This window comes from Caretta caretta, chromosome 3 (assembly GCF_965140235.1).
Source record: "Caretta caretta isolate rCarCar2 chromosome 3, rCarCar1.hap1, whole genome shotgun sequence".
NCBI classification, from domain to species: domain Eukaryota; kingdom Metazoa; phylum Chordata; order Testudines; family Cheloniidae; genus Caretta; species Caretta caretta.
In genome coordinates, this window is record NC_134208.1 from 191907790 (window position 1) to 191931344 (window position 23555).

General features: G+C 45.1%; 1 protein-coding gene across 1 annotated transcript in view; it reads left to right on the top strand.

Annotated features, from left to right (window-relative positions):
* LOC125633464 (uncharacterized) overlaps positions 1-23555 on the top strand; it is a 92392-nt gene that overhangs the window by 10543 nt on the left and 58294 nt on the right. The window contains exons 2-3 of the mRNA XM_048842766.2: positions 5229-5450; positions 6839-6905. The gene's annotated coding sequence lies outside the window, so the exon portion shown is untranslated. The remainder of the gene's footprint in view (positions 1-5228; positions 5451-6838; positions 6906-23555) is intronic.

Here is a 23555-nt window from a genome sequence, read left to right on the forward strand (position 1 = left end):
TCCACCTAAGAGCTGAAGGCACATGCCACTGCTTCTGGGAGCTGCTTGAGGTAAGCATCGCTCAGAGCCTGCGCCCCTGAGCCTCTCCCAACACCCCAATCCGCTGCCTCAGCCCTGATCCCCCCCCTGCTTTCCAACCCCCTCGATCCCAGCCCGGAGCACCATCCTGCACCTCAAACCTCTCATCTCCAGTGTCACCCCAGAGCCCGCACCCCCAGCCGAACTTGCACCCCTTCCTGCACCTCTGTCCCCATATTGTGAGCATTCATGGCCCGCCATAGTTTCTATTCCTGGATGTGGCCCTCAGCCAAAAAGTTTGCCCACCCCTGAGCTAAGGGGTAAATCCTGGGGGAATCTGGTCAAAAAGTATGAAGCTTTCTGACTTGACCACATGTGATGAAAAATTGCTTCCACAGCTGTCAGATATCAGTTATAGGCCAGATTTCCAAAAGAGCTCAGCTTCCTTTTAGGCACTCAAATAAAGACAGATTTTAAAAACAGCTCAGCACCCAACATGCTGGTTCTTTTGAAAATCTGGCCAGTTGTTTTGTTGCCTGAATGGGACTTGAGGTTTTCTGAAAATATGGTCCCTATTATGGGTGCTGAGCCATTTGAAAAATTCTGACCGTGGTAACTGCGTGGGTGAGAAACAATGGGTGCTGTGACTAGAGACCAAATCCTCACTACTGCGAGGAAGTCCTAATAGCTGAGCTTTGATTCTTACTCCTGGGGGAAATCTATGCTACTGCGCACACGCAGAATTTTGTCCCCGCAGATTTTTTTTTTCTCAGCAGAAAATACATTCTGCCAGAGAGGCGCTACAATTATGCCTTTCGCCCATCCGGGGATGCTATGGCACCAGAACAGAGGGCAGCTGGCTCAACCAGCCCCAGAGAGGGATGGGGAGAGGCTGTGTTCCTCACAGTGCCCTGCCCACAGGGCCAGGTGAGGAGCCACAGGATATGGGTGGTGCGGGGGAACAGACAGCAGGGCACATGGGGCTGCTGGGGGTCACAGACAGGGATTCAGAAGGGCTAGTGAGGGGCAGGCTAGTGCAGGGGCTGAATGGGAGTGGGGGTGCAGGGACATATGAGGACAAGGGGTAGGGGTGGCTGAGTGGGAGTGCAGGGTCACATGGGGATGGGGGAGGGGTGACTGGGGATGCAAGGGCACATGGGGACAAGAGATAGGGTGCAGGGACAAATGGGGATGCGGGAGAGGGAGTGCAGGAACACATGGGGCAGAAGCAGATGTGCCTGACTGAATGCGTGAGGCTAGGGGTCAGCCAGGGTCAGCATGAGGGAGGCTTCCCAATTCCCTAACAATCCCTTCTCCTGCCAAAAAAACCCCTGTTCCATACTTCCCACCCACACCCAACAACCCTCCAGGTTCACTTCCAGGATCCTGCCCAGCAATTACTTCCCTCTCCCTCAGCTCCACCCTTACCCTTGATTCCCCCAAGCCTTTGCACTGCTTCTGAGTGGCACAGGAAATATGTTTCTGTATTGTAGTTTAATTGAATTATTACTCAAAGTTCTGTATTAATATGCTAGTAAGGAATCTATTTGTCAAAAAACATTTCCTGAATGTTTTATGTTGTCTATTGTTAGACATACTTGCCGACAGGTATTTTGAAATAAATTACCAAAATAATTGAAACTGGCGTGATTATATTATGCAGAATTTTGCAAAATTTTAAAATATTGTGCACAGAATTTTTAATTTTTTTGCACTGAATTCCTCCCAGGAGCATCAGATATAAGTGCAAAGTCCATGTATTTTCTCTAGTTCTTGCCTAAAAAAGGTGATTGTGGAAAATCACAGAACAGTACAGTATGGTCAGTTATGGGGCAAGCTTCCCTAAAATGCCTCAGTATTGCCCTGGAAAGACTGTGCATTCTATGCTGAGATGGTTAACAAGATTGTCAAAAATAAATCCAAACAGAAGGATGTTTTTGTGAGGCTTTTTGTTCTAGAGCAGGGGTTCTCACAACAATTTTTTTTTTGGGTAGCCACACTCTGAGACCACCAACTCTAACTGGTGGCTGCTTGGCAATTTTTCCTAAAATACTTAATTAACTTTAAGAAAAAACAAATAAATATGCACATGAATCTGTCCAAATCATAGTACCATATATACTCATTCATAAGCTGAATTTTTTTAGTAAAAAAGGGAAGCATCAGAGAAGGGGGCGGCTTATGAATGGGTATAGAATGGGAGAGGTGGGACACAGCCCTCACCCCAAACAGAGGGGGCAAGGAGTGGCAGCACAGCCAGAAGGGAAGAGGCGGGGCCAGAGTCTCTCCTGGCCATTGTGCTCTCCCGCCAGCCTCTGAAGTAGCTGCAGCTCCGGGGCTGGCAGGCTGCAGCCGTGCCGCTCGGTCCTGCCCCCCAGAGCAAGCTGTGGCCGCACTGCCCGGCCCGCCAGAGCACGCTGTGGTTGAGCCAGCCCACCCAGCCCACTGGAAGACACGGCCGCACCGCCCGGTCTGGCCCGCTGGAGCAGCTCATCCTCCCCTGGCCCGTTCCAGCTAAGGTGGGAAGGGATGGGATGGGGACGGTCTGGGGGTCGCGGGCTAGGGGTGGGGTCATGTGCGGGGTGGTCACAGGGGTTGCTCCCTGACCCCCAGCTTCTCCCCCTCCCCCCCGCCAAAAAAAAAAATTTCCCCACCAGTTGCTGTCCTGGCCCGTCAGGGTAAGCAGCTGGTGCACTGGGACACTTTGTTTACTTAGGTTTACCTCCGTGCCTGCGGATGCTTGAGGTAAACAAACCATCTCGGCCCTCCAGTGGCTTATCCTGGTCGCCCAGGAGACAAAGTTTGCTGACTCCTGAATTATAGGGTCGGCTTAAGAGTGGGTCATAAAATTTTTCCATTTTTACTTCTCCATCTTGGGGGGGATGGGGGGGTCGGCTTATAAACAAACTGGCTTGTGATCGAGTATATACTGTAATTTATTTATGTAGGGTTTTTTCAGACTCAATAATAAAAATAATGTACAGATGTCTATTCTTTACTGGAGCTAAACAGAATAGAAAGACAAATAAGATGCTTTGCATGTTTTTGTCTTTTTTTATGGTTTCTTTTGATTTTTTGGCTGCATTTTTAGACTTGCTAGCTAGTAAATCTGCTTCTGTGAAAAGTGATATTTGTATGTTTGTTAATATCACTTTTCACAGCAGTGGACCTGTTAGTTAGCTGAGAGGTAGTGAAAAGTGATATTAACAAATATACAAATATTACTTTTCACAGCAGACTCACTCAGCCCTGGCAAGCCAGGGAACAAATAAAGACTTGGCTGGGGAGGTGGATAGGGAGGCAGCAGGGGCGATGAGTGGGATGGAGTCCTGTGGTCGCGGGATGGATCCCACTGCTGAGTAGTGAAAGCCCAGAACCCAAAGCCCCATGGTCAGAGCCTGTGGCAGGAGCCCACTGCCATGCAGCTGGAGCCTGCCATCCGCCACACCAGGGCTGAAGCCAGCAGCCTGAGCCCCACTGCCCCAGGAAGGTGGGGAACTCACACTGGCTGTCTGCTCCTCAGGTGTTTGTGGCTCCAAAGTGGGGTAAGGCCCAACCCCTCCTGGTAGCCCCAGAGGAGGGGCCGCTGCTTTGTCCTCCCCCAATCACTACCCAGGAGGCTGTGGCTGCAAGAAAAGCTTTTGGTGGCCACTGTGGCTGCATTTGAGAAACACTGAGCAGTGGTGCTCAAACTTTTCCTCTCGCGCCCCCCCCCCCTTACCAGTAATGGAATGTGTCCGTGCTCCCCCAGGCTGGGAGCGGAGTCGCGGCTGGGGCTGAGAGCGGGGCTGGGAGTGGGGGCAGGGGGCCAAGAGTGGGGTCTGGGGTCTGGCGGCCAAGAGTAGGGGCTGGGAGTGGGGACTGGCAGCTGGGATGGGGCTGCAGGTGGGGCAGGAGCAGACCTGGGAGCAGGGCAGGGCTGGGTGTCCCTCCCTCCCTGCCCCCCCCCATGGGTGCTGGCCTGGGCTGCACCATGGGCCCCAGGATGTTCCTCCACGTCCCCCTAGGGGGGCGTGCCCCACAGTTTGTGGACCACAGTTCCAGAGGTTAGAGCAGGGGATGGAGATCTGGGTTCTATTCCTGTTGTTGGTGAGATCCATTTGTGGTGGCCCTCTTTGCCACTTAAGCCAAAGTATGCATAGAGACTATGTGGGAGACTGAGGGTGGCCCAGCCCCACAAAGTTTGCCTGTCTAGGCTCAGCACCCGATGGAAGGGGTCTCTAGTGGCCCTTGATAAGCCAGCATGCAAAGCCACAAAGAGGGTGAGCTAGGGAAGGGGTTGCAGGATCCAGTGACTCAACACTGTGGAGTGCATTTCACCCTTAGTAACCTTGGGCAAGTCACTTTATATCTCTGTGCATCAGTTTACCCATTTTAAAAACAGGAGTTATAATTGCCTACCACTATACTTTGTCCTTTGAGTTCTTCCGGTGAAAGGCACTATATACTTGAATGCAAAATATTATTTATTATTAGTATAAATGTTGAAGAGTGTGTTGTCATCTGTTCTTTTATTACTTCACAAACATTATTTGGCTGTTTCCATCAGTGGAATATGGAATAAGAAAAAAAATAACAAAATAATGACTTATTTCTGCATATTTAGAATTTCATGCTATCCTTTTCTTATATAGTTCTTTGAAAAGAATTACAAAATTTATAAAAGAAATGAATGGTGGGCTAAAAGTTGAATAAAATGAATTTGGTACTGGTGTAGCCAAGATAGGTATTTGCCTACCTCTTGAGTTTGTCCAACTATTGCCTCTGAAAATATTCTATATATTTGGCGTGATTCTCCTCTGCCCTTCACCTTTGTACACCTGTGCAAAGCAAGTGGAACATGTGACCAAATCAGAATTCTCCAGGAACTTACACTAGTGGTAGAATTTTACCCCAGCTTTACACAGGTGTATATGACTATTTAAGGGGCAAGATAGCAGAGAATCAAGCTATTTATCTTTTGCCTTAACTTTATGTTTACACAAGTCATTCCATTTCAGATTGTTTCTTTAAGATGTTCATAACTTCCTCTAACGTTTTCCTTTTGTATTAAGGCCCCCAATAAGCATGTGTGTTAGTGATTTGCCAAGTTGGGGCCTAAAATTTCTTATGTTTAGTCTCAGGTCATATACAAATGTTTAAGTTGCACATTATATAAACTTCCCACCTGCCTCATAGCAACTGTGTATCCTCCTCCCTATTTACTGCAGTTACCCCCTTCCGGATGTCCAGCCTTGGCTAGATTCTGCAGTTACCCCCTTCCGGATGTCCAGCCTTGGCTAGATTCCTCCCTCAGTGCAGTCGTGCAGCTTCTCCTCCCAGCTTCCAAACCCTCTGGGATTTCTCCAGGAAGAGCCAGCTGAATCGTAGATGCACTGAGGAGTGCTGGTCCCAATGCTTCAAGAAAGTGCAAACTTCCCTGAGACACTATGGTATGTCTTAATGTGTGATGCTTACTTATTCCAAGAGGTTTAATAGTAATGTTGAATTGTGGGGCTTGAAATACCCATCTATTTAGATTTATTTTTTCCATGAGCATGACTAACTTCAATCCTTTTAAAAAAACATGGTGGACTCTGCTAACTTTACCTAAAGCTGTTACAAAATTAAATTGCCTTTTTATATTATAACAACGATAGCGCAGATTTTCAAAGATTTAGACACTGACAGATACAAATAGGCACCTAGTGGGATTTTCAAATGTGCCTAAGCAGGTCTGTGTCTCACTCCCATTGAAAACAGGCACTTAACTTGTTTAGGTGCTTTTGAAAATCCCACTAGGCACCTATCTGCATCTTTAAAATCTGGCCCGAGGTGCTATGTGGTTTGATGTTTTTAACAATTCAGTAAAAGCATGCAAACTTTTTAATTCATGAAAAGGAAAAATGACATAAGGATGAGGCAAAACTATAAAAAATAGAATAGCAGAAGATTGAGAAGATAACACAAAATTCATATCCCTGGTACACTGTAAAATGTGTTTTCTTGGTACAGGTAGATATCACAGCAGAGTGGAGCAATGGATACAACACAGGACTGGTAGTTCATTAGAGCTGGGTTTTACTCTTAGCTGTGCTACTTACTTGCTGTGTCTTTGGGCAAGGTGTTTCATGGCTCTGTGCCTCAGTTTCCTCATCCACAAGATGGAATAATAATACCTACTCTCCTCTGCAAAGTGCTTTGAGATGTATGCATGAAAAAGTGCCCATATAACTGCAAAAATTAGCATATCACACATGAATTACAGTTGTTGCACTTGCTTAGGTTGACTGAATTTTGTTGTTATAAACAAAACAAAGTGGCATGTCTCAGTGGATATGTTGTAGTTAGATGGGTTCCATCCACAGACAATGAATTCCTGGTGATGCACTTAATAGATTCACCCTCTGAAAGCAAAGGACAGTATTGCTCTGGACATTGGTCAGGCCTCTGTATGCTCTTCTCAGGAGACCCATAGTGCTGATAGGACATCCCCATAACAATGAAACATGGTAACATTTACCTGGCATTTGATTCAAAGTCTGTTTCCAGGACTCTCTAGTCATCCTAATTCTTATAAGGCCTGATTCAAAGCCCGTTGAAGTAAATAGGACTATTGACTTCAGTGGTTTTAGGATCAGGTTCCTAGTGAGTCTAGGGGTATGAATCTGCTTTCCAAACTTTTCACTCTTTCTAAACAATGATGACAGTTTAACGACACTCACTTTTGGTTTTGTTTGGAAATTTTCTTTGTGCAAATATGATATTTTCTTAGTCTTAGGCTGCTTGGCAAGCAATATAATTTGTCCTATTTTAATGTGGGGTATTACATCTTTTATAGAACTCTGACTGTTGCCTTCTGGAGAGCACCAACATTTCATAAGAAAAAAGGCACGGAAGCACACAAGGTAATTTTATATGTTATTGAACATCCTGCTGGGTTGTAGCTAAATGCCATCTGCTGAAAGGTTGCAGTCACTATAGAGGGACGCTATTCTCTGATTATAAAATGGTGCATTATTAAAAGCATTTTTCATTATAGTGAGTCACACAAAACTACATTTCAGGTGAATTAAAATAGTTGAAATAATAATGGGTATGTTGCTCCTCTGCGTGCTAATAGTGTAGTAGATTTACTTTTTATTTTAGCTTTTTGGAGTGGAGGCAGAATAGTCTAGTGTTTAGAGCACCCAACTGGGAGTGGAGAATTCTGAAGTCTCTTTCTCGCTCTGCCACTGACACACATTTTCAGAAGTGTCCTGTAATTTTGATTGTCCAACCTTGGACGCTCAGAGTTTGTGTTTTAGAGATGCTGAGTACCTGCAGTGCCAATGGCTTAAACTGGGGCACTTATATTTTTAGCACCTATAAAAATCAGACCTTGGATGTCTAAAGCTAGGCACCCCAAAAATGAGAGATGCAAAATTAAAAATTACTTTTGAAAATGTTGGCATTAACATTTTGATGCCTTATTATTATCTCCTTGTGAGGCTTCATTGATTAATGTTTGTAAATGCCTTGAAAACCTTGGCTATAAAATGCTGTATAAGTGAAACATTTTGTTATTTTAGTACTACTATTAATAATAAATAAAGACTACTGTATGTTTAACTTTCACGGGTAATTTTAAACTTCTGCTATCGGCAATTATGAAAGAAAAGATCATTTAAACTGCATGTATAGTCAAGTTAAACAGTTTTAATAATATGCACATTATATTCATATTCCATATTTATTTTTTATTTTGGACTCTTACATTTTCACAGAGTAGTTAATTCAGTTCTGTTGATAGTTCTTGTGTTACAGTGTTAATTCTATAAGCTTGTTGTTATGGCCATCAGAATTATCAATAGATTTCAGAGCACAATAATGTTAACCATGTGCTTCTGTGGTACCAATGTTGTACTCTACTGTAAACAATCTTTGATCAGTGAAGTTTTCACAGTGAACCAGAATTTTAGATTTCATTATAAAACAATGTAGTTATGTGCTGAATAAGAATAAAACCTCCGGAAAAGCATCTTGAAAAAGATGAAAGGCCTGAAGTGCTGATCTCATTGATCACTCTTTTTAACTGAAATAAAAAGAGATTACTTTGATTACAGCTAATTCTGTTTATATTATAAGGGAACAAAGGCAAATAGTGCCAGATCCTCAACTTGTGTAAATTGCTGTAGCATAGTTGAAGTCATTGGGCTGTGACAACTTATGCCTTCTGAGGGTCTGTCCCATAAATTTTCCTACATAGGGATGTTCACTTTGTCCTTTAAATGACTTTAAAAAATCATAGTGCCCTAATGCTTGTTCTTAGAGCTTTTGCTTAAACAGTGGATATAGCTTTCCATCCTCTCACAACTGATATTGAACCAGACGTTTATTTCACATGCAGTAATATTTTTCACTATTAATATTGAGAAACAGATAAGATTGTATGGTCTTTAGGGGCAGGGACTCTGTCTTCCTGTGAGGTGCCTTGCAGGCTTTTGAGCTATATTAATGAGTGATAATAATTTTATAATGGCTGCTTCGCTGCCCAGAAGTTTACTTTAGATTGAGGACAACAGCAGGGGATGGCAACAAAGAGAGATGACTGGGAAGGGCAGGACAAGGATACAAGGACAATACAATTGTGTGCTCACTTGGGATGCTAGTGCATACATGTGTCTTGATAATTAAGATGTATGATAATGAATTCTCTTTCTAGAAAGAATTAACATGAATTAAATGTAAGAGTGCAGAAAATAGACATAGGAACAGCCATACTGAATCACACTTCTCGTCCAACTAACCTAGTGTCCTCTCTGTGATTGTGGCCAGCACTGCAGATCTGGGTCAGATCTTGAGCCTTGTTAAGACTGCTTTGTGCCCCCTAGCATTGTGCTAAACATCAAACTGCAGGTCCTGAGGATCAGGGCCTTTGTGTTTTGTTCATGTAAATGCCTCAAACAGAAACTGTGAATCTGATGTTTTTATTGCAGAAACAGACTATAAATTACGTGTGGAGTTTGGAAATTGATGTGTCAGTCTAAGTTAAGTGAAATGTGATTAGTGAGAAATGCTGGATACTGTATGCACACTTGTTGCTAATGCTTAAATAGGGCTTGATCTTGCAAGGTGAGGAAGTACTCTGTCTCCAGTCCAGCAACGCATTTAAATGTGCTCAGCACATTGTGGGTTTGAGTGCTTGGTGATCAGGAATGCATTACAGCTGGATATTTTTGAAGAAGAGCCAGTGTGAAATCCTGGCCCCGATGAAATCCATGGAAGTTTTGCCATTGACCTCAGTGAGGCTAGGGTTTCACTCCAGATATTCTAAGTTTATGTTAAAAACTTTCTGGGCTAAATCCTGCCCTCAATTACACCTGTCGAACCCTACCAGAGGGGAGAATTTGTCCATATGGCTTTAATTCAGTACTAGTGTCATATAGGTCTGTTTTCATTTTTTTTTAATGAATTCTGGATGATTCAATGGAATATCTACATGCCATGGAGAAGGAATTGGAAAATCACTGAAATAGCTTAATATAAAACTATATTACAGTAACAGGAGAATGTAGGTTTTAAAAATATTTATTGACTGTGTCTGTAGTTTGAGATCACCTATAATAAGCAATTCATTTCAGTTTGGCTTGACACCTTACAGGGAAAACCTCATAGCACTGAGTACGGTCCAAGGAAAATTAACTTGATTCCTGGACTAAAACTAGAAAGGGTTAAATAACTGGAAAACAGGGGAAACCAAACTGCATAATTAGATTATATTTAGAATTTGTTACAAATATACACAGTATCAATCAAATAAATTGTCTGATTTATTAGAAATTGCAACAAAGAGTCTTGTCTTATATGGTGAAATAAACAGATCTAAGGATGTGTGTCTAGCCTTTCAGTATGGTGTGATAAATGTGAGATCCCTTTTTGAAAGGCTGTAACATGTAACAAGAAGAGTTTTCAGTTGTTAAAGAAAAAATCATAAGGGAAAAACATTAATGAAAGCTTTTATATCTGATTCTTGAATCTGTAATGACTTGTTTTTAGTGCATTGCCAATGTCCCACCAATGTTGGAAAACCTGGTATTATTTTCCTTCCAAACTGTCTTCTATAGCATAAGTAGAAAATACTGCACTGTTATCTGAAGACCTGATTCAAATTGTTCTTCTTTAAATCTAGAAAACTCCCATATTTCTGTAGGTGGCCATTTTATTTTCCTTATGTTTTTTCTTCTTTTTAACCAGGAGATCTATTCTCGGCTTATTTGTTTTCTTCAAGCTCTTTGTTGCCAATTTTTTTATTCTTTTCAGTACATTCAGTATGAATGGCCTTTATTTTATATTTAATATTACAAGAATGACAATAAAACCACAAAGGTAAGATCAAGAAGAGTGCACAAAGTACTCCTGCGTAAGGCCTTGTTTTTGGAACTAGTGGGAAAACACTGATGTAACTACAGTGCCATGTCTCCATTCAAGCCATGGTGTTTGAAGTTCAGATCAAGTACAGTTCTTCCCCATGACCACCCTGGTGCTGCATTATACTTTTGCAGTTGCACTGGCATTTGGGTCCCTCTCCCTAATTTCCCAAAATAGCTTCCTGAAGCTGTGGCTTTTGGGAGAGCTTGGAAAGCTTCAGGGAGACCTGGGGAATTGTAGGAAATGAGGTCATATTCCTGCAAGTCTCCTGGTGCCAGTGCTGTTGCCTAGTCCTTTTCTCAGGATGGTGGCCAGGATGACCAGTTAGCTCTTGCCCATTGCACAGCAAGAAAGGTTTCTGATGGAGCTTCTATAAAGCAGTGAGCAGACCACCGAGGCAGTGGAGGGTGTTCTGGTACTTGCTGAGAGCCAGAGACAAGTTTGCTGATGCAATCATGATGCAATGGTTGTGCTTTCATCACAATCCTAGGAGATGGCTCTCCACTGTGCTGGCAGATCAACTTCATAGGGTGACATGTCACTTTTGTGCCTGGACTATGATCACAGACAGGTGGGACAAAACTATTCTCAAGCAGCATTGGCCACATAACTTTGAGATGAAAAAAGAGGCTCTTCTGTGCTTCTTTGCTTTGGCAGTGCAGTGAGTGCCATGCCATGAGGATGAGGGCTCCTCTCACCATGGAAAAGAGAATGCCGGTCTCCCTGTGGAAGGTGGCTTGCTACCTTAGTTACCAGTCAGATGGGCCAATTTGAGGCTTGGAAGTCTATTGGGGATGTTGCTATGGTGGAGGTTTGCAGGTCAATAGATAATGTGCTGCAGGAATGTGCGATCAAGGTGGCCAGTGTGCCAGAGATCATTGAGGGACTTAAACAGCTGGGAGTTCCTCATCTGTGCAGCAGCCATTGATGGAACTCATGTGCCAATTAGCAGTTGGCTCCTAAACACAAAATGGCTGCTGCCTCTGTAGTTGGGGGGAGGTGGACGTCACTCCATTTAAAGATGCAGTACACAGAAAAGAAATTATAACTGGCACATGCTACCTATACCACAAAAATAATTAACCTTCATAGAAGGAATAGCCTCATTCCCATTGTTTATTTTTATGTTCTTAAGTAGGAGAAACGTCTGCACTCTTCTCTACTTTTTTTTGTCCTACTTAACAGAAAAAATCTAGTTGCATATGTATAACCCTCTATAAAACACAAATCCTCAGTCTGGCTTTTTGGGGATTTGAAATAGGTTCAACAGGATCAACCAACTACCACATTAATGTGCTGAGTCTGTTCTCTGGCAGCTACAAATGAATTTGATAACATGAAAAATTCCTGTATGGAAAAATGGAAAGCTGATCTCCAAATAAAATCCTCTCTGGGATAAGAAATCCCCTTGCACTATGGAATATTATTCAACATCAGACAAGGGCAAAGGACCAAATAAAACACTCAGTAATACATTTCTCAACCTTAAAACTTGTTTCATGAGATTAAATTTTAGCACAAACACAAGCTGACTCCTGCAGTCTTCACGCAGTCAAAACTCCCAATAGGAATTGCATATAAAGGGTGCATGATTGTCCTATTTGTGGTACTAAATCTGTATTTTTAGATAACATTTTCCATTACAAATTCCATGATGATAATTTTTTCCAGGTGTGGGAATTTGTTTATAATGGGCCAAATCCTGTTGTCTATATGTAAAAATGATCCAATTTTAATGAGAATTTTGCTTGAGTAAGGACTGCAGGTGAAATTGACACTCTAAGGCTCGAGTGGGACTTAAGTGGGGCATACAGCTTTTACTGGCCCTCTCCAGAGAGCTGAGTTTCGCACTGTATAATTTGGACCAGTATAATCAGTCTTTTGAATATCTGAGATGAACCCAATACATTTTCTAACATTCCTGGGATAAAAGAATTCCTGTTGTGATGTGCTGAAAACACTGGACTAGATTCACAGGCTGCTTATGCTAATGTAAATGGTGGTAGAATTCCCTTGGGATGGAAACTCCACCAGGGGACTGAATTTCATTGGTTTTGCTGTAATGCAACTCTTGGGGCAAGGCATAGTTGCAGGGACTGATACAACACAAAAAGCGGATGGCATTGCCAGGAAAGGCATACACAGCATGCCAGGAGAGTCAGCTAATGGAGTAGCTTTCTAGAGAAGATGTAAGCAGTAAAGTGTCTGAGGCACCAGTGCACAATGAAATTGTTACCCCGGCAGAAACCTGACAGAGGTAGAAACATTAATTTCCCTCTAAAGAAGGTTGAATATCATTCAGGCATAATGGGTTCAGCTGGCACAGGCAAGTGTAATTACATCTTCCTTTGCCAGCGTAGCCAAATTTGTCTATATTGGGTATTTACTGTAGTTCCAAGATGCAATAGGAATAACCCACTAGGGAAATTTTCTTAAGCCAAATGTAAGTAAAGTTTAAGTTTTCTCTTTGTCATACGATCAGAAACACTGTGTAAGAGGATACTTGCACCATCTGTATCTTCTATAATTATCCTGAACCCAACACTAGATTTTGTGCCCCTGTTTTTAAAAGACATACTGCTAAATAGATTTTAAGAATGTTGCCTTTAGAACAATAAGTGAGCAGCACCCTAGCACTAGTGAAACACCAGGAGCTTGGCAGGTCTCTGTCAGCTGAGAGAAATAGCAAAAGCAGTAGGATAAGAACAGACTAATTTATTCTACTCTTTTATGTGCAGCATACTGACTTGCAAATCCCATGGTGTTGGGAGAAAGTATGTTGTAAAGTCTGTTTCATGTGCTATAAATTACCTGAGGGAGAGTCTGAATTTTTAAAGGGAATTTAGATAATTTCTCTTTTTAAAAAAAATGCAGTATAGTAAAAACCATATTTTCAAATGTTCATGCTAACTTTATATATAAAAATAGACATTAAGCTGTAGATATTATAACTAGACTTCTGCATTCTGATTGCCAGCCTTTTGGTCAGTTTATAGAACTTGGCAGTCTGCAGTCAAAGAGGAGCCAAACGTTTTGTTATGGCTTTGGAAAGGGTGAGAAAGTAAAGAAGAGAAGAAAAAGATTTTTGAAGTCTTTGTTGAGATGTATGATGATTAGACTGATCTTACAAACCTCAGGGCTAGATCCTGGGATCTGGCAGAGCTATGCTCAGAACTAACATAGGACTGGAGAGGGAGGGTATGAAAAGTTGGCTCTCAGACACCTCTCTGCTCTTCCAGTCCTGGGACTGGCTCTGAGACTGTTTCAGTCTATGCTGTAATTAGCAAAGCCTCGGGGCAGCCAATAGTAACCCCTGACAGGTAGCCAGAGGGCCAGATGGCACTGTCTATGCCAATTTTATGCTTGCTGGAGATTCCCCTACACCTGAAGAGTCTCCAGTTGCCACATTACGGCTACTTTGCACTGTCTGAGCAGTAGAGCAAAAAACATCTGGAAGAGGGCCTGAGGACCTGACCCAACTTGTTTGCACAGAGAAGGGAGTTGAAATTCCTGAATTTTTTCTTGGTTTTGTTTTGAAAGCTCCATCTTTAGGATGAGTATGCTTCAGACTTGTCTAAGCACAAACTTGCAGTGATTTAATTTATCAGTTTAGTTACACTGGTGCAAAACTGTGTGGATGCACAAATCTGTTTAAAACTAGTTATAGCGCTTTAGCTTGCACTTGTAAATTGTAATTTAGATTTAAATCGCTTAAAGTATTGACACACACAACTGCAACAATTAAACTAAATTTGTTTAAAATCCCACCAGTCAACTGTGTGTTTAGACCAGCAAAGTAGGGACCAAGGCACCTTTATTAATAACTGGGGCATTTTTACTTAGATAAGTAACAATATACAGTGTGTTAATTATTCTTCTTCGAGTGCTTGCTCATGTCCATTCCGTGATAGGTGTGTGCATGCCGCATGCACGGTTGCTGGAGATTTTTCCCTCAGTGGTATCTGTAGGACTGGCTCTAGCGCCCTCTGGAGCCCTGTGCATATGTGCCCGTATCAGGGGGGTCAACCGCCCCCACACCTTCTCAGTTTCTTCTTACTGCCTGACCGTGATGGTTGTGGGAACGTTGGTTCTTGCTGTGGCAAGGTTTCTTTCTCAGTGGTTGGACTTTCTCTGTTCATAATCAGTATAGTTTCTAGAGTTAGTGTATATAGTAGTGGTAATGATTGTCCCTGTCATTAAGGGACTTTTTGCCCCATGGGTTGGGCATGCCCTGGGCTTCAAGCCTTATGCCTCTTGGTGGCAAGCTGATGCCAGTTAGTGACCTGCACCCTAGCTGTCTAAAGTGTCTGGGAAGAGTCTCGTGTCAAAGAGAAATGCTAGATCTGCAGGGACTTCAAACCCCACACCAGAAAGGACAGGAATATTCTACTGAAAGCCATTCTTATGGAGGCGGTCTTGGACCGGTCTTGGAGCTGAGCCATTCCAAATTGGGGCTGAGTACTTGGGCATCCATTTGGAGTGCTCCCCTGGCACTGTGTTCTTCCCGGCACTGTTCTCCATCTCCAATACTGAAGAAGAAACATAAGAAACAGTGCACTGAGAGAGGATGTTCTCTGGTGATGAAGAGAGACAAGTAGGGAGGGACTGGTGTAGTGAGACCCATGCTGGGCCACTTGTCCTCCCCAGAACCACTGATGGTGCTGCAGACTCCTGCTAGAGTGCTGACTCTGGTACAGGACCCACCACCAACTCCTGGGAGCAGCTGTGGGGCCAGACATTTGCTGACTCCCTCGACCACTGGAGGCCTTTTAGATGGAGAAGGACCTACTGTCCCTCCTGATCTTGCTGACCCCTCAAGGACTCCCACTGGCTAAGGTGACTGGGGTCAGAAGGGAACAAGGTCCGGCAAGCTCCATCCCGGTAGCGACCACAGCGGCACCGTCCAGAGGCAAGCCTTCCATGCTAGCAATGCATTGGTTACCATCTTGACACCGGTCCCCAAACTTTCGGTACCACTTGGTGGCAGAAATGGGTACTGCACCATCATGGTCTCCCAGGGACGAATCTTCTTTGGAATCCGAGGGGAAATCCTTCACTCCATCCAAGACCCACCAGGACCCAGCCTCCGGACCTCCAAACGTTGATACTGGCCTTCCCATCATCGCCTGGCCACTGGGCCACTGGCTGATGCAGTGGCAGTACTGGAAACCCTGGGGGTTTCTCCCGGTACTGGAGCCCCCTTCCCACTGCTCATACACAGTGGTATCAGGAAGGTGGGTTTCTGCCTCTTCCCATCAGGCACTGGACCCCAACTTCTGCCAACGTCCAGGAGATGGTCACAATGGACGTAACGATAGCAGAGAAGAGGAGGGAGCCCCTCCCCCATCACAGGCCTCCTCCTCCTCCTAGATGAGGCGGTTGCAGGCCCTAGTACTCTGCTCTCTCAAGACAACTTCAGGGCCTACCAGGACCTCCTGGAAAGGGTCACGACAAACTTGGGTCTGGAGGTGGAGAAGCTTAAGGAGTCGACGCACAGCCTGATCGACATCCTGGCTACTGCTGCCTCCTCCACAGTGGCCTTACCTATAAACAAAGCAGTGTTGGGGCACTTTAAGACACTGTGGCAGACCCCTTCTTTTCTACCCCCCACCTCAAAGAGGGCAGAGAAGAAATACTATGTCCCAGCAAGCAGGTTTGACTACCTTTACTCGCACCCTTGGGGATCCTTGGTAGTGTGTGTGGCAAATGAGTGGGACAGACAGGGACATTTGAGTGCTACCCCAAATATAAAGAAGCTAAGAGATTGGACCTTTTTGGATCGGAAGTTTATTTGACGGGCAGTCTCCAAATATGTATCTCCAGCCAACAGGCTTTGCTGGGGGAGATATGATTTTGATCTGTGGTACTTGCTGTCCAAATGTAAAGACTCTCACAGGAATCAAGGGAGGAATTTGCGGCCATCTTAGGGATGGTAAGACTATGGTCAGGACCTCCCTTCAGGTGGCTCTGGATGCGGCCAACTCAGCAGCCAGGATTATGGCATCAGCAGTCACCATGAGGCGCTGTTCATGGCTTCAATCATCTGGCCTTCCTCATGAGGTTCAGCAGTCCATCCAGGACATAATTTGGAGGCTCCATGCTGTTTTCTGAGCAGACGGACTTGGAGGACTCGAGGGCCACTGTTGGTTCCTTAGGCCTTTACACGCTGCCAGCCTCCAGGAAGCACTTCAGACCCCAGCAGCCTCCCAGGTTCTTGGCACCTCCCAGGCAGGAGCCCTAAAAAAGAAAGGGGAATGGTTACAAATGACAACAACCCCTTTTTTCTACCTTAGCCTCCCACTTGGGCTCTCATAGATACTTCAGTGGGGCCTCATAGGCCTTTTGAAGGTACACCTGAAGGCATTATACCAGTCTCGGCTCTGGATCCGTCCCCTCTTTTTATTTTTTTTTTTTGGACCACCTATTGGCCTTCAGCCAGTGTGGTCATATATATAATATTGGCCCTTTGGGTCCTGGGTATGTTAATAGTCAGTTACGCCCTTCAATTCTCATCCACACCTCCCTCCCACCCCACTCTCCTGTCCCTCTTCAGAGACACTTCTCATGATACTCCTGAGGGCATTCTGCGCCAAAAAATTAAAAATTCTTGACAGAGTATTTTAAAATTCTGCAAAATTCTGCAAATTTTATTTGTCAAATAAAAGTGGAGACAGAGGTGGAAGATCACTCTGCAATTCCCCCTCTCCCCCTCCCCCCCAGGATATGGACTCAGTGGTGAAGCTGCACCCAACCCTGATACAGCGCAAGGTCTGGGCATGCCCTAGAAACACCCCAGGGCCCTGAACCTCCATGCCAGGTGGACCAGGTGTGGGCAGGCAGGTTCAGCAATACAGGTTCTAAGTGTGGAGGGGCTTCGTGTGGGGGGATCCAGGTGTGGGTTGAGAGGGCTCTGTGTGGGGGAATCTGGGTGCGGGTGGCTCAGTGGGGGATCTGGGTGCGGGGGGGGGCTTGTTTCTGGATGCAATGGTAATGGAACTCTGCAGGAGTGTCCAGGTGAAGGTGGTTGGGGTTCAGCTGGGTTGGGGGGTCTGGATGTTTGGGGGAAGGAACTCGGCAGGGTGGTCTGGGTGTGGGGGACTCACTGGGGGTTCCAGATGCTGGGGGAGTGGGGGTGCATGGGGTGGGGATCCATGTGCAGATGGCTGGGGCTCAGTAGGGTGGGGTGGCTTGTTGGGATGGTCCAGATGCAGGGAGATTGGGGCTTGTCGGGGGGGTTCTGGGTGTGTGTGGTGGGGTGAGGCTTGGTGAGGGGGTCTGGATGTACGGGGGTTCGGTGGATGGGGGAGCAGCTCCCTGTACAGCAGTCCCTCCCCCTGCAGCTGAGGAGCAATGGGCGCAGGAAGCGTGAGGGTGGGGGGAGAGGAGGGAAGAATTTGCAGAGCTTCCCACAGCCTGGAGAGAAATCTGGGGGTGGGTCTGACACAGTCCCAGATGCCATGCAAGGGGGAGGAAGTCCTGTCCTCCCCAGCCCAGCCAGGACTAGAAGCTGAGCCTGGCACAGGGTAGGAGCCATCAGCCAGGTCTTCTCCAGTCCCGCCCCTGCCCCACAGTGATGTACCTCTCTACCTGCTATCCTGGGCACCCAGAACATACTGCTGAGGAGGATTGTATGACTGCTGTTGTGGCTTCCCTTTGCTTCCACATCAGAAAGTTATTTTTCTGCAGGGAAGCAAAAAAATCTGCAGGGGACATAAATTCTGCATAGGCACAGTGGCAAAAAATTCCCCCAGGAGAGGCTCATGAGCAGCCTCTCATCCAGGAGGAGCAAGCTCTCCTACATGTGGGGGCTGTGGAGGAGGTTTCTCGAGCCTTGAGAGGGAAGGGGTTTTACTTGCGGTATTTTCTAATCCTGAAGGCCAAAGTGGGTCTGTGGCCCATCCAGGACCTGTGTCGCCTCAAGAAATATCTCAAGAAACTGAGGTTCCATATGGTCTCTCTGGCCTCCATCATTCCATCCCTGGATCTAGGAGATTGGTACGCCACTCTTGACTTAAAGGACGCTTATTTCCCCATCTCTATTTTCTGTGGTCACAGGAGATTCCTCAGGTTTATAGTGGGTCAGTGCCCCTCCCAATTCACTGCTCTCCCCTTCGGCCTATTGGCAGCCCCACTAATCTTCATGAAGTGTATGGCAGTGGTAGCAGCCTTCCTTGGGCGTTGAGGCGTGCAAGTCTACCCGTACCTCGAAGACTTGCTGATCAAAGGTCGGTTGCAGGCTCCGGTGCAGCACAACATCAGCACAGTATGGACCACCTTCCAGGTGCGGGGTGTGTTGATAAACGAGCAAAAGTCAACTCTGGTCCCGGTTCAGAGAATAGAGTTCATCGGGGCAGTGTTCTATTAGATCCACGACAACGCCTCCCTACCGGAAGCCCATTTCCAAGCTATGTCAGACCTGATTTCCAGGGTCACAATTCACCCACTAATAACTGCTTGGATCTGCCTCAAACTGTTGGGTCACATGATGGCACGTATCTACGTGGTTTAGTATGCAAGGCTACGTCTCAGACCTCTACACATGTGGCTGGCATCAGTCTAATTCCTGAGCAGACAGAAACTGGACTTGATACTTATGATTCTGCCTCTGGTCCTCACTTTGCTGACTTGGTGGAGAGACCTGGGATCTGTAATGAAAGGGGTAACCTTTGCTGCCTCTCATCCATTGGTAACCTTAGTCTCAGATGCATCAGACCAGAGTGGGGAGCCAACTCAGCAGTCTCAGGACTCAGGGCCTCTGGTCCTCCCTGCATATAAACATCATGGAACTCCGGGCAGTACGCTTGGCTTTCCATTGTTCCTTCCCCAGATCTCAGGCAAAGTAGCACATGTCTTGATGGACAACACTGCGTAAATGTTTTACATCAACAAGCATGGAGCAGCTCAATCTCCAGCCCTGTGCCAGGAGGCCCTCCAGCTGTGGGACTTTTGCATGAAACACGCCGTTTACCTTGAGGCGTCACATCTCCCGGGAGCCCGAAATGCACTGGGGGATCACCTCAGTAGATCCTGTCCCTCTCACCACGAGTGGTCTCTTCACCTGGAGGTCATCAGTGTCATCTTCCAGAAGTGGGGGCCTCCCCAGACGTACCTGTTTGCCACTAGACAGAACAGGAAAAGGCATCAGTTCTGTTTGCTGCACGGGCACAGCATAGGCTCCCTCTTCGATGCCTTCCTCTTCTCGTGGGCAGACCACCTACTATACACCTTCCCACTGATCCCCTGGGTTCACAAGGTCCTCCTAAAAATCAAATGGGACAAGGCAAAGGTTATCCTGGTAGCTCCAGTGTGGCCATGCCAGCATTGGTTTGGTGTGCTTCTGGACCTCTCAGCAGCAGCTCCACTCGCACTCCACCCCGCCCAAACTTGAGTTCTTAAGACCACGGCCAGTAGCTTCACCTGAACCTTCCCTCTCTGCACCTGACAACATGGTTGTCGTGTGGCTGATCCCTGAAAAGCAGGCCTGCTCAGAGCAGGTTTGACAAATCTTGATAGGTTGCAGAAAGCCTTCCACCAGGGCTACCTACCTGCCAAGTGGAAATGTTTTACTTGTTGGGCCTCCGAGTGGAATCTCTCTCCATCCCGGTCTTCTCTGCAGTCTCTCTTGGACTATCTGCTCTACCTGGACTACCTAAAACATCAAGGTCTGGCTCTCTCTCTGTTAAGGTCCCCTTGGCAGCCATTTCAGCCTTTCACCCTCCAGTGAATGGCAGATCAGTGTTCTCCCATGAGATGATAGGTTTCTCAAGGGGCTGGAAAGATTCTACCCTCAGGTTCATGATCTGATCCCCTCATGGGACTTAAACCTGGGTCCTGTCGGGGCTCACGAGCTGTTAGCATCATGCCTCATACTGCTTCTCTCTTGGAAGGTCGCCTTTCTGGTGGCAATCACCTCTCCCAGAAAGGTCCCTGTGATCAAAGCCCTGATATCAGAACTCCCTTATATGCTGTTCTTCAAGGACAAGGTCCAGCTGCGCCCTCATTCGGCCTTCCTAGCAAAGCAGGTGTTGCAGTTCCACAGAAACCAGGGCATTTTTCTTCCTGTTCTTTCCAAAACTTCACAAGACTGCTGAGGAACATTGGCTTCATATGTAAGGCAGGCTCTCACTTTCTATATTGAGAGAACTAAACCCTTCTGCAAGTCCACACAACTCTGTGTAGCAGTAGTGGAAAGGATGAGAGGGCTATTGGTGTCATCCCAAAGAATCTTATCTTGGATAACCGCCTGTACCCGAGCTTACTACGAGCAGGTGAAGGTTCTGGCTCCAGCCATCATGACCACTCATTCCATGAGAGCCCAGGCTTCGTCAGTAGCATTCCTTGCACAGATACCAATCCAGGATATCTACACAGCCGCAACATGGTTGTTGATTCATAGCTTCATATCCAACTATGCCATCACCCAGCAGGCCCATGATGATGCCAGTTTTGGGAGAGCAGTGCTGCAATCAGCATGTCCCCTCCAGGGGTTCTGCTTGTGAGTCACTTAGCACGGAATGGACACAAGCCAGCGCTCGAAGAAGAAAAAACCTTACTAACCTTTTGAAACAGTTGTTCTTCTAGATGTGTTGCTCATGTCCATTCTATGATGCACCCTCCTACCCCTCTGTCAGAGTTACTGTCAAGAAGGAACTGAGAGGGTCTGGGGCCAGCAGTGCCCCTTACACCGGCGCATACATCCAGGGCTCCAGAGGGCATTAGAGCCAGCTATATGAATATCAGTGAGGGAAAAATCTCTGGCAACTGTGCACACACACCTAGCATGGAATGAACATGAGCAACATATCTTAAAGAACAACAGTTACGAAAGGTTAGTAACCATTTTCTCAAATAGTAATACCCAGTTGTACATATTCTGTAGTAATGTAGATCTATGCGTATTTAATATTTAAATTCTATAATGTGGTTTGAAATATTTAGTCATTCTTATATTAAAAAAAAGGAAACACTGTACTCTTCCATGTACTGAAGCCCCTGTGGGCTTGCCAACATGAGTTATTCCAGAATATATTCTGGAATAACTCCAAGCATAGTCACTCCTATTTGAGAATAGCTGTTCTTCTTTAAATTTACACCATAATTTATTCTGCAATAACTTTCATGAGTAGAGAAGCCCTTAGACACTGAAACACCAGAATTGATGCAAATTCATGTATTATGATACTGTGTTTTATGTGAAATACATGACCCAGGGCTGCACAATACTTAATGTATGTTTATAGTAAAAAGGACAGATTCCCCCCCCCTTTTGTAATTCTTTTGTCTGCTAACAAAAAGATAAGTAACATATAAGCTACCTGTGGTAAATACTTACATTTAAAATACTTGAATAGATTATTTAAGTAAGGCTTAGATGCTTCTTTGTAGAGCTTTTTATGGTTTTCCATAGAGCCATCTTCCAAATGCATGCAAAACTGTTACAGTTCTATTATTTACATCTTACACCTTTAAATTCCTAGGAGTCTGTCGTCTGTAGAGGCAGCTGCCATTTTGTGAAGCTAGAATGTAGCAGAGGAGAAACCCACTTTGCTCTCTCTTGCAGATTTTATTTTTCTTATTTCCTGTTTTATTGGTTTAGAAGAACATAAGAATGGCCATATTAAGTCAGACCAATGGTCCACCTGGCCCAGTAACCTGTCTTCTGACAGTGGCCAGTGCCAGATACTTCATAAGGAATGAACGGAACAGGGCAATTCTGAGTGATCCATTCCCTGTTGTCCAGTCCCAGCTCCTGGCAGTTGGAGGTTTAGGGACACCTGGAGCACAGGGTTGCATCCCTGACCATTTTGGCTAATATCCATTGATGGACCTATCCTCCATGAACTTATCAATCTTTCTTTTTTGAACCCAGTTATACTTTTGGCCTTTACAACATCCCGTGGCAATGAGTTACACAGGTTGACTGTGCACTGTGTGGAGAAGTATTTCCTTTTGTTTTTTTAAAATCTTTCTGCCTATTAATTTCATCGAGTGACATTTAGTTCTTGTGTTCTGTGAAGAGGTAAATAATAGGGCTGTCAATCACAGTTAACCCATGCAATTAACTCAAAAAAAGTAATCGCAATTAAAAAATTTATCGTGATTAATCACAGTTTTAATTGCACTGTTAAACAATAGAATACTAATTGAAATTTATTAAATATTTTGGATGTTTTTCTACATTTTCATATATATTGTATTCTGTGTTGTAATTGAAATCAAAGTGCATATTATTTTTATTAACAATATGTGCACTGTAAAAACGATAAACAAAAGAAATAGTATTTTTCAGTTTGCCTCGTACAAGTACTGTAGTGCAATCTCTTTGTCATGAAAGTGCAAATTACAAATGTAGATTTTTTTTTACATAACTGCACTCAAAAACAAAACTGTAAAACTTCAGAGCCTACAATCCATTCAGTCCTACTTCTTGTTCAGCCAATCGCTAAGACAAACAAGTTTGTTTACATTTATAGGAGATAATACTGCCCTCTTCTTATTTACAGTGTCACCAGAAAGTGAGAACAGGCATTTTCATGGCACTTTTGTAGCCGGCATTGCAAGGTATTTACATGCCAGATATGCTAAACATTCGTATGCCTTTTCATGCTTTGGCCATCATTCCAGAGGACATGCTTCCATGCTGATGACGCTTGTTAAAAAATTAATGCGTTAATTAAATTTGTGACTAAACTCCTTGAGGGAGAATTGTATGTCTCCTGCTCTGTTTTACCCGCATTCTGCCATATATATCATGTTATAGTAGTCTCAGATAATGACCCAGCACATGTTGTTCATTTTAAGAACACTTTCACTGCAGATTTCACAAAATGCAAGGAAGGTACTGTGGTGGGGCAGTGCCTACCCCCATGCCAGATTGGGCTACAGCAGGCCAGAGTGGCTGCCGCCTTGCGCAGCCGATCAGGGAGGGCCTGTTAGAGAGCCAATCAGGGCCAGTATTACAGCCAGCCAATCAGGGCTAGGCCAGCCCCTATATAGGTGCCCAGGAAGGGAGCAGGTAGTCTTTCCCAGGCCTTCAGAGGGTGAAGGTCTGTCCCCTGTGTGAGGAGACTAGCACCAGGGACAGCGCAGTGCTGGGCAGGCGGGGAGGAGCAGAAGGGAACTCCCGCTCAGTACCTGCCGGGCTGGGG